The sequence below is a fragment of the Fukomys damarensis genome, unplaced genomic scaffold (genome assembly GCF_012274545.1).
Source record: "Fukomys damarensis isolate Sample0158 unplaced genomic scaffold, DMR_v1.0_HiC HiC_scaffold_26, whole genome shotgun sequence".
Classification (NCBI taxonomy): Eukaryota; Metazoa; Chordata; class Mammalia; order Rodentia; family Bathyergidae; genus Fukomys; species Fukomys damarensis.
The window spans coordinates 7,382,696-7,395,881 of record NW_022900938.1 but is presented as its reverse complement, the minus strand read 5'-3'; the positions used below and the strand labels follow the sequence as shown (position 1 = coordinate 7,395,881).

Below are 13,186 nucleotides of genomic sequence, written 5' to 3'. Positions count from 1 at the left end.
GATCCCTGGTACCAAAAGTAAATAAATAAACAAGCAAATAAATAGAATTAAAAAAAAATCTATATAAATGAAATCTCTACCCAAGTCCTTCCTATACAGCAGGAGGAAGGGAAACAAAGGCCTCTGGGCTAGGAAGGCTCCGCTCATCCTGACTGGAAGTTACCACCGGAGAGCCCTCTGCACCGTGCGGGCCTGCTGCCAGAGAGTAGGACTGGCTGGGCGGGGGGACATCAGGGCAGCCACCTGCACCTCACCACCAGAAGCAAAACTCTCCCTCAGGGGCTGCTAGGCCCGGCTGAGACCTGGGTCCCCCAAGGACCAGGACCCGCTGTACCAAGGACTGTGCTAGGCCTTGAAGTCTTACAGTGTCAGTTCCTTGCCTGAGGCCCCAGGAAAGAGACAAAGGAGGGTTTTATGAGGGACCCAGAGAGAGGGTGAAAGTGGGTAGGGGAGACGGGCTCCCGGGGGAAGTAAGAGATCAAATCGGCATAGAAAATGGAAAAGAGAGAAGATGGTAGCTCTTGAAGGTCCTTCCACCGCCACAGCTGAATGCTTTGTTCAAGACCATGCAGCTGTTGGGGCTTTGGTGGTAACAGAGCTCCGTAGCCAGGAGACGAGGCTCTGAGGTATGCGGTCTGAGCAGGAATCACCTACTTGCTACCCTGGGATCTCTGAACCTCAGTTTCCCCATCCATAAACTAGGAATAAAAGCAGGGTTGTTAGAAGCACTAAAATCGATGCAGATAATGGAACAAGGTGTTGGTTGTTGGAATTGGGTGTCCAGGCTGTGTTCCATCTGCATAGTGCTGTGCTATACAACCCTGGCAGGTTATTGAACCTGTCGACACCTCGGTTTTTTCACACATCTGACGTTAAAAAATTAGTATCAACCCCTCAGGTAGCTGTGGGAGGAAAGGGATTAAATGAGCAAACACACATGATGCATCTATGACAGACCTGGCGTACAATAAGCAACTCAACAAACGCCACCTCTCATCATTATTTCATATAGAAAGCAGCTGGCACATGGTGGGAATTTAATAAATGAGAGCTGTTATTAGTAGTACGATGCATCTATGACAGACCTGGCGTACAATAAGCAACTCAACAAACGCCACCTCTCATCATTTCATATAGAAAGCAGCTGGCACATGGTGGGAATTTAATAAATGAGAGCTGTTATTAGTAGTAATAATCACTCCTGGCTTCTAGACAGACCTGGCCTGTGCTGCGAAAAGCCATGCACACAGGACTGGCAGAACAGCCACCTCCCTCGCCTGTTGTTCTGTCCTGATCAGGCCACTGAGGTGAGCCGAGGTGATGTCTGGTGGAGGTATTGCACTGGGGCACAGGCACATGTCACCCAGCAGGGACATCTCTGAATGTTTCATGAAGCTGTGTGCGTGGAGGCCCAGCTGCCTGGGGTAAGACTCCAGGGCCCTGGGTGGGGAGGAAACCACAGCTGTGTCAACAGCAGCGGCAGGAGGAGCTGGAAGATGATGGACACATGTCAGAGGAAGAAGATTTGAAAATCCCAAGCTTGTACTCACTTGATTAAAAGCCTAACATATTCCCTCAGGAATCCAGCTTGTCTTGAGTCAAGCTATCCAGTCATTACCACAGGAGCGGCTATTTCTTCTTCAAGACCTGGAATAATTGTAATATTCTCTTGTCCCTCTAGGATACAGTTTTTTAATCTCTTATTCTCAAAATTCACACATGTGGATTTGGTGTTCTTATGACACGAGCCCGGTAATCTCTGCAGAAAAAGAAGGAATACAGGAGAACTGTCTGACCTCTGCTTCCTGCTGGGCACTGATAAGATTGGCAGCTCCGTGGGAATTGGAATGAGGACAGTAGAGGCCTCACTGGTAACTTTGAGCAAGGTGGGAGAAGAAGGCAGGGAGGATGGGATGGTGGAGAGAGCACAGATTACTACACGGTTTCATGCTGTGTTTTCATGCTGGGCAAACAGGACAGTGGTACTCCTTGTGTGGCACTCTGAGAGACACACAGACAAGAGAAATTCAAGTGGAAACATTACCAGCCTAGCTGCCTGCCTTGATTTTGCTGACCTGACATAACTAGACACCGGTTAAATTGTGTCGATTATACTTAAGGTTTTTAAAAGTTGTTATGGGTGATATTGACTAGTCAGCTTTAAATTCCTCTCTGGGCTCCAGCCATGTTTTGTGGTGCGGAGAAACAGAATGCGGGTGAGACTCACACCGACAAGCTTAGAGTGAGTGTTCCCACTGTCTAACCATGCGGTCTAATGCTGGGCAGCCTGGGCGGGGGGGTCTGGGGGGTCTACCCAGAGCCCTCCCGAGCATGGCTTACCTTTCACTAAAGCAGACAGGCTGCTTGTTCTCAAGGAATGCATGACCAAAGTAAGCATATGTGCAAACGTGCCACAGAAACCACAAGAAATATCGGGAGAGGAAATAGGAAAAATCACTTTGTCCAGATAAATAGCCTAAAAAGCTGTTATTCTTAAGATCAGGACGAATTGAAAACAGTCACTAGGGTTTCCGACAGCGTTATATTTTGGTTTAAGAAATATTTATGGAGTAGCTGCTGTGTGCTGGAGACAGTGCTGTTTGGGGGGTACAGCAACAAGGCTGGATGGAAGGACCTTTCCGTTCTCGTGGGGAAGAAAAAAACAAAACACAAACAACTGCAAGTGAGGTACCCACAGTGCAAAAGCACACGGCACCCGGCGGGCGTCACTCCACGGCCGTCTACCTGGGTGATACGTTTATACACGTGCTGGTCACAGAGGTCATCTTGAAGACTGCATTTCGGGTGGACCTTGAAGGAAGCCCGAATGCCCCCACAGAGGTGTGGAGGGAAGACCTTTTCAGTCAGGAGTGGGGCACGGAGCTGGACTGAGCCGGGTGGGGTGAGACGTCAGCTGGCGTCACTTTCCGGAGTGGGGCTTCCCGGAGGACCAGCAAGCCGCGCACATTTTAAAGCAGAGAGGTGGCGCAGTGGAGGTGGGATCCTTGGAAGGATAACCGGGTGGAGCCAGGCAGGAGGGGCTGGAAGCCCGGGAGCAAACCGGAGAGGGAACCCTGGGGCGGAGGGGGATGTGATCTGGCCCAGCGCTGGCTGGAGCCCACTGAAACGGAAAACGGAGATGGTACATAGTCACAGTTACGGTTCAGAAATCAGTTAGTTACTGGAGAAAGAAAGGATTTTATTACCAGCTAGGGAGGATCCAAGTGGATTTGCTAGAGTGAGCCTACAAGCTGGTTGCTTCAATCGACTCAGCAAAAATAACTAAAACCCTCAAGGTTTTCAGGGTTCAACTCCTTGGTGGTAGATTGTAGGGACCAACACAGAAAGATACAAAATGCACAGGCTGTTTAGTCTGTTGGCAGGTTTTTTTTTTTGTATTTTTGTGTGCGTGCACATTCATTGGCTTCTGGGTGAGGAGAGACTTACGATGGAATGTGGCCATTTGGAAATGCCAATCTTGGCCTTGTCAGAGTTGAGTTTCAAAGGAAAATTATGAACTGTTACTTGGAAAGTTAATATTTCCCCCTGTACTACAACTTCTTAATCCCAAGGAAAAAGAGAAACAATTCTGAGAAGCAATTATATGGCAGGTGAGGCTTAGCCAGTCGTTCTGCACTGAACCGGTGTGAGATACTCTACAGTAAGAGCTTTGCTTACGTCCCCCCAACCCCCCCCAAAAGAAGAGAAATAGGGAAACAAAGGTTGGCATATTGGCTTTAATTCATGATAATGAGTGGAAAACAGAACTGTCAATTTTGAGACTGTGGGAGGGAGATCGAGTGAAGTGTAAACCATAGGCCACTTTGATATACATCATGCCTTGTTTATTGCTGCTGTCATGTTCTCTGTTCCCTGAAAAGAGTTACAAACAAGAGAAAATAAAAGAACTGCCATTGAGTGACTAGCTCCCCGGTCACTGTCCATCGTGGGGGCAGGCACACCATATAATATTTATTAGGGGTGTTCTTTGTAGTTGGTAGCAGCGTGGTCCAGGGATGCTATAATTAGAATGTGCACAGGATCTGCTTCCCTGAGCAATTATCGTTCTACAGGTAATGCTCCTGTGTGTGACCTAAGTGTGATGCTCCTGAAGAAGTCACTAGTCTTCAGGGCCTCCAGCTCCCTTGGGGGCTGCTCTCTCAACCCCTCGGTGTAAATATGGTACCTCAGTGTCTTTCTGCACTGTCTTTTTCAAGACAGCTCTAATTGGTAGTGTTTGCATAACATCACTCTTCTCCTATACTGGGTAAAAATTTGTTTTTTTGTTTTTTGGTTTTTTTGTACTGGGATCAAACTCTCGGGACCTTATGTTTGAGAGGTGGGCGGCAGAACCACTGAGCTAAATCCCCAGCCCTTATACTTGGTGAGTTTCGTGGGGATTTAGATCTAGCTGTCCACGGCTGAGCTCTTCTCTGTGTTTCAGATTCAATTTTCCTTCTTAGCTATGTCGCCATTATCTTACATTTCCTGCAGCCAAATTCACTCCTCACCATGAGCAAACCTGCTTTTTTTCTACTGGCTTCTCCATCACCAGGGTTCTTAGACCAAAGCCTAGAAGCCACTGGTGACTGTTCTTCCCTCACAGCTGATGGTGAACCCTGTCAGTTCCAGCCCTCAAATATATCCTGTCTCTCTGCTTCCCATCACTGACACTGCCATGACCCGAGTCCAGCCACCTACCTGTCTGAAACATGCTTGAGGAATGCTTTAAAAGCTAGCACGTCAGGCCATTTCCCCACCCAACAACCTCCAGTGGGTTCCCACTGTGCAGTAAATCCCAAGCCCCTTACCCGGTCCACCAAGACCCTGTGGCATCTCACAGCATTGATCGCTTTCTTCTTCATTCACAAGGGGGTCAGCTGTAATCGGCTCCTTTTAGATTCTTGGAGAAACCCACAGGCATTTGATGCCTCTTCGTTCTTCCTTATGGTGGGGATGTGCACCACCTCTCCAGTCCCGTTCGCTTCAGTACTAGAAAGGGAAGCTAGGGTGCGGAGGACCCCAGTACTGGTTGGCTGAAGGAATGGATACAATTAGCATTGATGAAGTCAATTATTGTACTCAGGGTATCACCAAAGCCAGGGCAAATCCAGATCACCTAGATAATGCATCAAAATGGAAGAGGGAAATGTAGAGAACAAGGTCAGATCTGTTTACCTGCCAGGTTTGTCTGTACGATGTCCTTTTAACATGTGATAGGGATACATTGTATTCTGGGAATCCCATTATTACTAAAACACTGTATGGTAGTTTTCATGATTCACTAATGATAATGCTAAAATATCTCACAAGATAAGAAGAGGTAATATTTGAAAGTATGCTCCAAGTCCATTCGATTTTTGCATAGATGACTAGTAATAGCAAAAATTTTGCGTATGTTTGAATATTGCAAATGAAATAGAGAACTAGTCAGCTAGTTTTTGGATGCATCTTGCTGTAAATGTTGAGGGCATACAAGACCACTTGCCATGCCTCAAGTCACATGCAATGGAATATAAAATAATATATGGACTGAGTATATCATCTTTACCTGAAATGTTTGGGACTAGAAGTGTCCTGAATTTGATTTTCTTCAGGGTTTGGAATATTTGCATATACATAATGAGGTACCTTAAGGATGGTACCCAGATCTAAACACAAGATTCATTAACCTTTCATTATGTGCCTTATGCGTGGGGAGTGATGGGGATTCCATGCAATATTTTTAGTTTACCTACCTTTCCATAGTGACCAGTCACAGGAAGTCAGGTGAATTCAAAATAATTCTTCCCTTTGGAACAGTTAGGATTTCAGATGTTTGGGCTAGGGACACTCAGTCTGTTATGAAGTCTCCACTTTGCCCATTTTGTCAAGAGCATGTCTTCTACAATGGGCCGACGGCTGGCTTCTTCTATGTGTGGTGGTGAATTACCAATAAACACACACCCATGTGCACACACACACACACACACACACACACACACACACACAAATCTTTTATAAAGAAACATTTCAGTTTCCCATCCCTCAGGATTGCTTTTAATAAGCACTCCTAAGCCAGGAAGATTTGAGCTATGTAACCCATAGTAATGAATTAATTATCATATAATACTTAAAGTTTTGATTATTCATACATGACAGCTTCCATTATTAATGATTGCTTATGAAATTAATCTAATTTCCATTATGATTGAAATTAACTTGATTAGTTGTCTACATGATTCACATTTCTATCAACTCTAGTTTTCATCTTGGAGGCATGAAATGACATAAATGTCTTTGGGGGAAAACACTTAAAATTTTGCTTTGATGTAGTAGTAAGCACGTGACATCGCTGCCTAGCAATGCAACTTTGTTTTCTTTCACACACTGCCCTCTGGTGTTCAGATGCCTATACTGCAGGTCAAAATGACCCCCCCCCCCAAGCAAATGCAAAGAGTTTATAGATTCTGGCACTTGGGAGGAATATTTACTTTTATGCTTGGCCTAAAAATTATTTACTTTATGGAAACTGTGAATAAATGAATAAAAAGTTCGAATGACATGATTAATACCAAGTGCCCCCCCACACTATTGAGGATTGAACCCAGGGCCTTCACCCTGAGCTACAGCTCGAGCCTCTTGTGTTTGTTTCTGCTTTGGACAAGTTCTCCCTATATTGCTAAACTGCCCAGGCTCACATAAACCTTGCAATCCTCCTGCCTCAGCCTGCTGGACTGCTGGGAGTACAAGGATGCACCAGCATGCCCTGGCTAAAAGCTTTCTAATAATACAACCAACAGGTGTATTGAATGCACATTTGTGTTGACAGGATGGAGAATATCTTTGGTAAATTGCGCACACTGAGATTTCTGTAAAGCGAAATCATTCGGTACCACACAGCTTGCTTCATTTCCCCCTGGATTTCCCTCTTTGAGTCTCTTCAGTAGAGGTTTTGGCAGAGGACTTTAGTGATGGTCTAGTGAGCACACAGGCAAGATTGAGAGGTCACTTTGTGCCTATTTTGGAATTCTGTGTTCCTAATGAATATCCCCCAATTGCTTTAACTGATCATTTTTTGACACCTTCTCTCCTTCGGTTTGGGTTTTGAGTCTGTTGCAGGAACTTCACTCTTCAGTTTATTGTGGGTGAGAGGTTTCTGGATACGAGAGTAAAAATCCTCTAAACACCATTTCTTAGCTTTTAGTTTACAATTAAATTGTTTTAAGTCTTTTGTGGACTGGCTGGAGGCTAGACTTGTGGAATTGATTGCTTTTATCAGTATTTTTTTTTTCTGAGCAGTCTTTGCCCCCTTTCCTTCTGAATGCTGGCTGTATAATCATGCTGCCTTTTCAAATGGCACAGATATGCTTGTGTTTGTTTGGCAGAGAGGACTGAGGAAGCCCAGAGAAGCCCATGACCAGGAGAGGGGAAATGATAAATGTCAGCCAATGGAATTTATCATTTTGTGACAGTATTTTCCCAAAGGGCAAGTCACTCAGAGCAATTAGCATGTGGTCGTGAGGAAAGGCTGTTTCTGCAACAGCCGTGGTTCTGCAGGTAAAGGAGCTTCTCTGGAGCGGAAGGACTTTTCAGACATGCGTGTGGGCGGTCCGATCCTGGCAGGCAGTGGCCCCTGGGTGACTGCTAAGTCATTGTCAACACCAGCAGTCTGTAGCCCCGGTGTCTTCCCATCCGTTCCCACCGCAGGGCCGTGATGAGCAGCCCTCGGCAGAACTAAGCGCATGTTTGGCAGAAGGTGGGCAGTTTCCTCTTGGAGGGGTTCCTCCCTGGAGACTTAGGAATGGCAGGCACCGCCACCCACGCAGGTCCGGGAGGAGCGGCGGGAAAGGAATGCCCATGCTATGCCGTCTGCCGAGATATGGGCTAGACGCACGGAATCTCATGGTGGAAGGGACTAGAGACCTTGTTCACGAGTCCCTGCAACTAGCGTGCGGTTGGGATTTGACAAGCATCCAATAAGTGTCCACTGGGGTATGGAGGAGAGAAAGAGAGAGCTGGTGTGGGACCTCAAGGTCTTCACATTCTGTTTTTAACATATTTTTTGGTTTTTGTTTGTTTTCAGAACTGGGGAGTGGGCCTGGGGTTTTGCACACGCTAGGCAAGTGCTCTACCACTGGTCTGCGGTCCACGCCCTTTTAATTAATTAATTAATTAATTAATTTTGAGGAGGGTCTCACTTGCCCTAGCTAGCTTCAAATGTGAGATCCCTCTGCCTCAGCCTCCCAAGTAGCTGGAATTACGAATCTGTGCCACTGCACCAGGTATCCGCTGACGAACCTCTCTCTACCTCCCTCTCTCCACCCATCTATCCAATCTTATACCTAGAATAAAAATTGCTTTAACACTTGTGAGCAAGTAATATTATGGCTTCATTAAAAAAAAAAACCTTTTTAAAGTCTCTAGCTAAGCACTTGGCAAGGACGTCACAGGGGTCCCTGCCAGGGACTGGCCTGGCTGGGCCAAGTCCTTAGGGTATGAGATCTGGTCCTCAAGCCCTAGACTTTGCCCTTCCACCAGGCCTGGTGTTGTTACCTCAGAACTGCTAATACAGCACTACCCAAACCAGCCAAGACCCATTAGACATTGAGTCGCCTGCTGGGCTCAAAGTTTTAGACAGATGGCTTCACTTAACGGTCACAGCCTCTTCCTCTTCACGATCCTTGTCCTCATTTTAGAAGGTAAAGCACCAGGAATTCAGAGCAGTTAAGTGATTTGCTCTGAGTCACACGGCTCAGCCCGAAATCAAAACAAGCACGTTAACTTTATAATGAAGGGAAGAATGCTTGGATATCACAATGACAGCTATTCAAAGAAAAGAAATGCCAATCCATGGTTACAAAGACTGTGATTTAGCTGGAATGCCGGTCTTGCCAGTACCTCTTGGTGACTGCAGAGCCAGTCTGTTTTATGAAGCTTCAGCCGAGTGACCCCCCAACTTCTTCCCCTGAGCCCTCGACAGGCCTGGGTGTGACTCTCTGCAGGGGTCCCCCTGAAGGTCCCTGGATGCCCCCCATTCCTTTACCCTGGGCACAGGCTGTGTGGAGTGGACACCAATCCATGTCCACGCAGCTGGCCTGTGGCCTGCCAAGTGCTGCCTGCTGCTCCGGCAGAAAGGGAATGATTCCTTCTGAGCGCGCCTCTTCGCACAGCTGTCTTCAGCCCACCATCGGAAGCTCTCTAGGCACACTCCCGGGCTTCCTGCCTCAGCGGCTCCTGTCACAGTGTGCCTCAACCCGAGGTCCCCAGAGCCTGGTGCCGGGGGAGGGGCTGGCAGAAGCTGACTGACTACGTGGGTGAACACACTGCTTGCTGGAGTGTGGCCTGGAGGTTTGTCTTCCTCCCTGCTTCTCCCTTCTCTCTCTGCTTCCTGGCTACCGTGAGGAAAGCAGCTCTCTTCCGCCAGGCCCTTCCGCCTGCCTTGGAGCCGGCCATCCATGGACTGAGCCCTTGAGCCGAAGTAATCGTCCATTGCTTTGCACCATGGAGCTCAGGTACTGTGTATTGCGAGGAGGAAAGTACCAGAGACAGGAGCGTTTTAGAAAACAGTACCCCCAAGAATTCAGAATTGAGATCAGCTCAGCTGTGGAAACGCACATCACAGTTCTTGAATTCCATGCCTGGAAGGGTGAGGTCAAGGAAGAAGTGGAGACCCCCTCACTGTCTCCCTCTCCTGCCTACCCCACAGCCGTCCTCCTGACAGACCCTGCCGCTCCATTCAGGGACACCAGCTCTCCTGGACGTCACATCATCTTCACTTAGCACAACACCCTTGCTGTCAGCATTTCCTCAGGACACGACAATACAGTGGGCCCTTGACTTACAAACTCAACTCATTCACAAGGGCTGGCTGTGACTCTACTTGGTCAGTGAAGGCTCAGGCCCCTCAACACACCCTTCAAAGTCTCTCTCCTATACATAGGCAGATCTCAGTGTCCTCAGAGAGGCAATGGCCCAGGATCTCTCAGTGAACCCCACACAGGAAAGGGTGCTGTCTTGTTCCTGCCAGAGCTCTTTAAGGGTTAAGTCTGCATCTGAGACCATCTGAACGAGCAAGTGGCTGGCATTTAGGTGGTAGCTCAAGACTTTGTTCATAAGTTAAAACTAAAATTTCAGTTGTAACCCAAGTTATTCGTATGTCAGGCTGGTCGTAACTCAAGTGTTCACCGTACTGATGACAGTTACTCGGCACTTACCATGAGCCTGCCATAGACTCAATGTTGCAGGTACTATCCCAATTAATAGACTATATTTCAGGCAGCTATATCAGACAGTTATGCAGAGAAATAGAGATTATATACATATAACTTATTATGTGACGGGAGGGGAGGAGTTTGGGTCAGCAGAGAAGTTATTTTGAGGCAGTGTATAATGAATGTTTCTTTCCTTCTCCGAGTCCCTCCCTTGGCTGGCAGGATGGGAGCTCAGGGACCCTGTCTGTCTTGTTCACAGCTGTGTCCCATGGAACCCTTCAGAGCACCCACATAGGACCCATAAACATGTCTACCACACACCTCAGGAAGCTGAGGCTACTGCCACGGGGGAAGCCAGTCCCGGCTGGACTCAGAACCAACAGGGCATTTGGAGGATGCCGTTGACCGGTTGCCACACGGGCGGCTGTTCTCTCCCTGATTTTCCCTACCTAGAGGAGTCATGACAAGGTCACCCTCTGCCAGGAACAGAAATGTTTCCCTTTGTTGCAGCACTGGGGTTTGAACCCAAAGTCTTCAATGCGAAGCGAGCGCCCTCTTGTGGAGCGACAACCCCAGCCCTGTTTTGTTGTGTGCTTCATAACAGCTCTAAGGTAGCGTTTGCGTACTATCAATTCACCCTTTTAAAGTGCCGAATGCGGTGGGTTTTGGTATACGCACAAAGGAGTGTGGTCATGATCCTCCTAGTACACGTCATCACCCAGAGAAAAGCCCACGCCCACTCTCAGCCCTTGGCAACCACTCTACTTCCTACCTCCGTGGATTTGCCTGTTTCAGACATTTTATGTAAATGGGGCAGTATAACGGGTTCTTTTTCGTGTGGTTGCTTTCACTTAGCATAATACATTCAAGGTTCACCTGTGTGGCAGCACGAACCACACTTCTGAGTCCCATATAATTTTCCATCGTGTGGCTCTACTGCGTTTTGTTTATCCATTCTTGAGCTGATGCGCTTCTGAGTTCTTCCCACTTTACAACTGTCAGGCACAGGATCATCCAGAATAGACTGAAGGTTCGGGTGGACAGTAGTTGTGGTCACTTCTCTTGGGTGCACACCAGGGAGTGGAGTTGCTACGTCATACGGTGTACTTTCTGAGAAGCAGCCACACCGCCTTTCTAAAAGGACTTGCGGTCCTACCAGCAATGTGTGTGTCCCTACTTTTCCGCATGTTCCCCCGCAGTTGCTGCTGCCTTTCTCCTTTGAGTCGCCCTGGTGGGCATGAGGTGACATCTTGCTGTGGTTTTAATTTACACGGACTAATGATGTTGGGTGATTTTTCATGTGATTATTGGGCATTTGTCGATCTTCTTTGGAGAAATACCTATTAAATCCTTCTTTGTTTTAGTTGGATCATTTCTATTTGTATTATTAAGTTGGAAATGTTTCTTATATATTCTGAATCGCAAGTGTTTTCTCCCATTTTACGTCAGTATCTGTTTTTCTTAGTGCATGTTAACTATGCAGAATACCGAGTTTCGTTGTGAATTTTCATTCATGTATGCAGCATTCTTTGGTCACATTCACCTCCTTCATCTCCTGCCCCATCCCCTGCTTCTCAGTGTCCCTTCCGCTTCCATGTCCTCTTTTTGCCTAACTTCCACATGTGACAAGATTTTCTCCCATTTTATGAATTATTTTTTCACTCTCTTAGTGGCATCCCTTGGAACATAAAAGTTTTTAATTTTGAAGCTGTCCAGTTAATCGAGTTTGGTTTTTTGTGGCTTGTGCTTTTGGTATTTGAAAACAACTCACTGTCTATTTCAAGGGAATAAAAACTTAAATTTTCATTTTCTTTGAAGAGTTTGAACTTTTACCTTGTGCAGTGGGGTCTGTGATGAATTTTGAGTACATTTTACTGTATGATGTGAACAGAAGTGGTTAAATCATAGAAATCTTTTTTCTGCACCCCCCCCAGTCCCTTCAAAGCACACGACTCTTAGTTTACAGTCATAATCTTTCTTCCTATATTGAGCTGGGTGCAAGTTCTTTTGTACCAAGTGCTGAGTATTTGCTTTCCATCCCACTCCTCCGGCGTGTTGATCAACCTTATACAGGCTATCTTTTGAGATAAATTCTGTAGATTGATGATCATACTGCTCATGCATTGAATATTTGACAGAAAAGTGTGGCTCCAGGTTGACTGAGGTAGTAACAAGGGCAGAGTGATTTAACAATGGTTTCCTGAGTGCTGAGCACATAGAAGAGGTGGATCCAAACCTTAGGGCATGATGAAAGTTTGAAATTTAGTAAAATATGCACCTTTGCCTGAACTAAATGTAAAGTCATATCTACGGAAACAAATATCTTGGTTTTGTGTGTGTGTGTGTGTGTGTGTGTGTGTGTGTGTGTGCAGCTAAGAAGAAAACTCCTTCATGTCAACTTAAACTTGTAGCCGACAGCTGTTGTGTAACAAGACAACATTTACCTTAACACTTGGAGGAATTTGTCTGCTTTTTAACTAGGTCACAAATGTCCTCCTGAGGATAATCCAAGGTGATCTAGGCAATCAGTGGTGAAGACTCACAGGTCTGGGCTTCCCAAGGCCCCTAGGTGGCAAAGGCCATCCAGGTGGTGCTTTTAATTACTCCCTGGGCTGTGATGGAAGAGGTGGAAGCTTACAGTTCAGTGTAGAAAATTCACATTTGGGTTCCAAGTCAACAAAATGTAAAGTCTCGAAGTCTCAGGAGATGGGAAAAGGTGCACCTTTTTAATGAAGCCTTACTTGTTGGGAGTGGTTAGAGATCAGGAATGTAAGAGCTTGTCTTCTTTTCCTTTTCTTTCTCTAATTATTGTAATTGACTGATTTATACACACAGTGACATGGTTTTTCACAGGTCTAATAATCAGTGAAGAATAACATTTTTTTCAACTGAAAATAAGTTCCCCAACTGTATATCAAGACTTCTACCGTTACTGTTTTATATTCTACTTTCCATATCTGTTTTCTTCCTAGTACCTTGTTGTCCTTTTGCAC

General features: G+C 46.3%; 1 long non-coding RNA gene across 1 annotated transcript; it reads right to left on the bottom strand.

Moving 5' to 3' along the window:
- Window positions 1-3,731: 3,731 nt before the first annotated feature.
- LOC104871039 lies at window positions 3,732-10,820 on the bottom strand. The gene is made up of 3 exons (XR_782714.1): window positions 10,643-10,820; window positions 4,812-5,036; window positions 3,732-3,873 (listed from the first exon to the last, which is right to left on the bottom strand). It is a non-coding gene; the product is annotated as an uncharacterized LOC104871039 (long non-coding RNA).
- Between the last annotated feature and the right edge of the window lie 2,366 nt (window positions 10,821-13,186).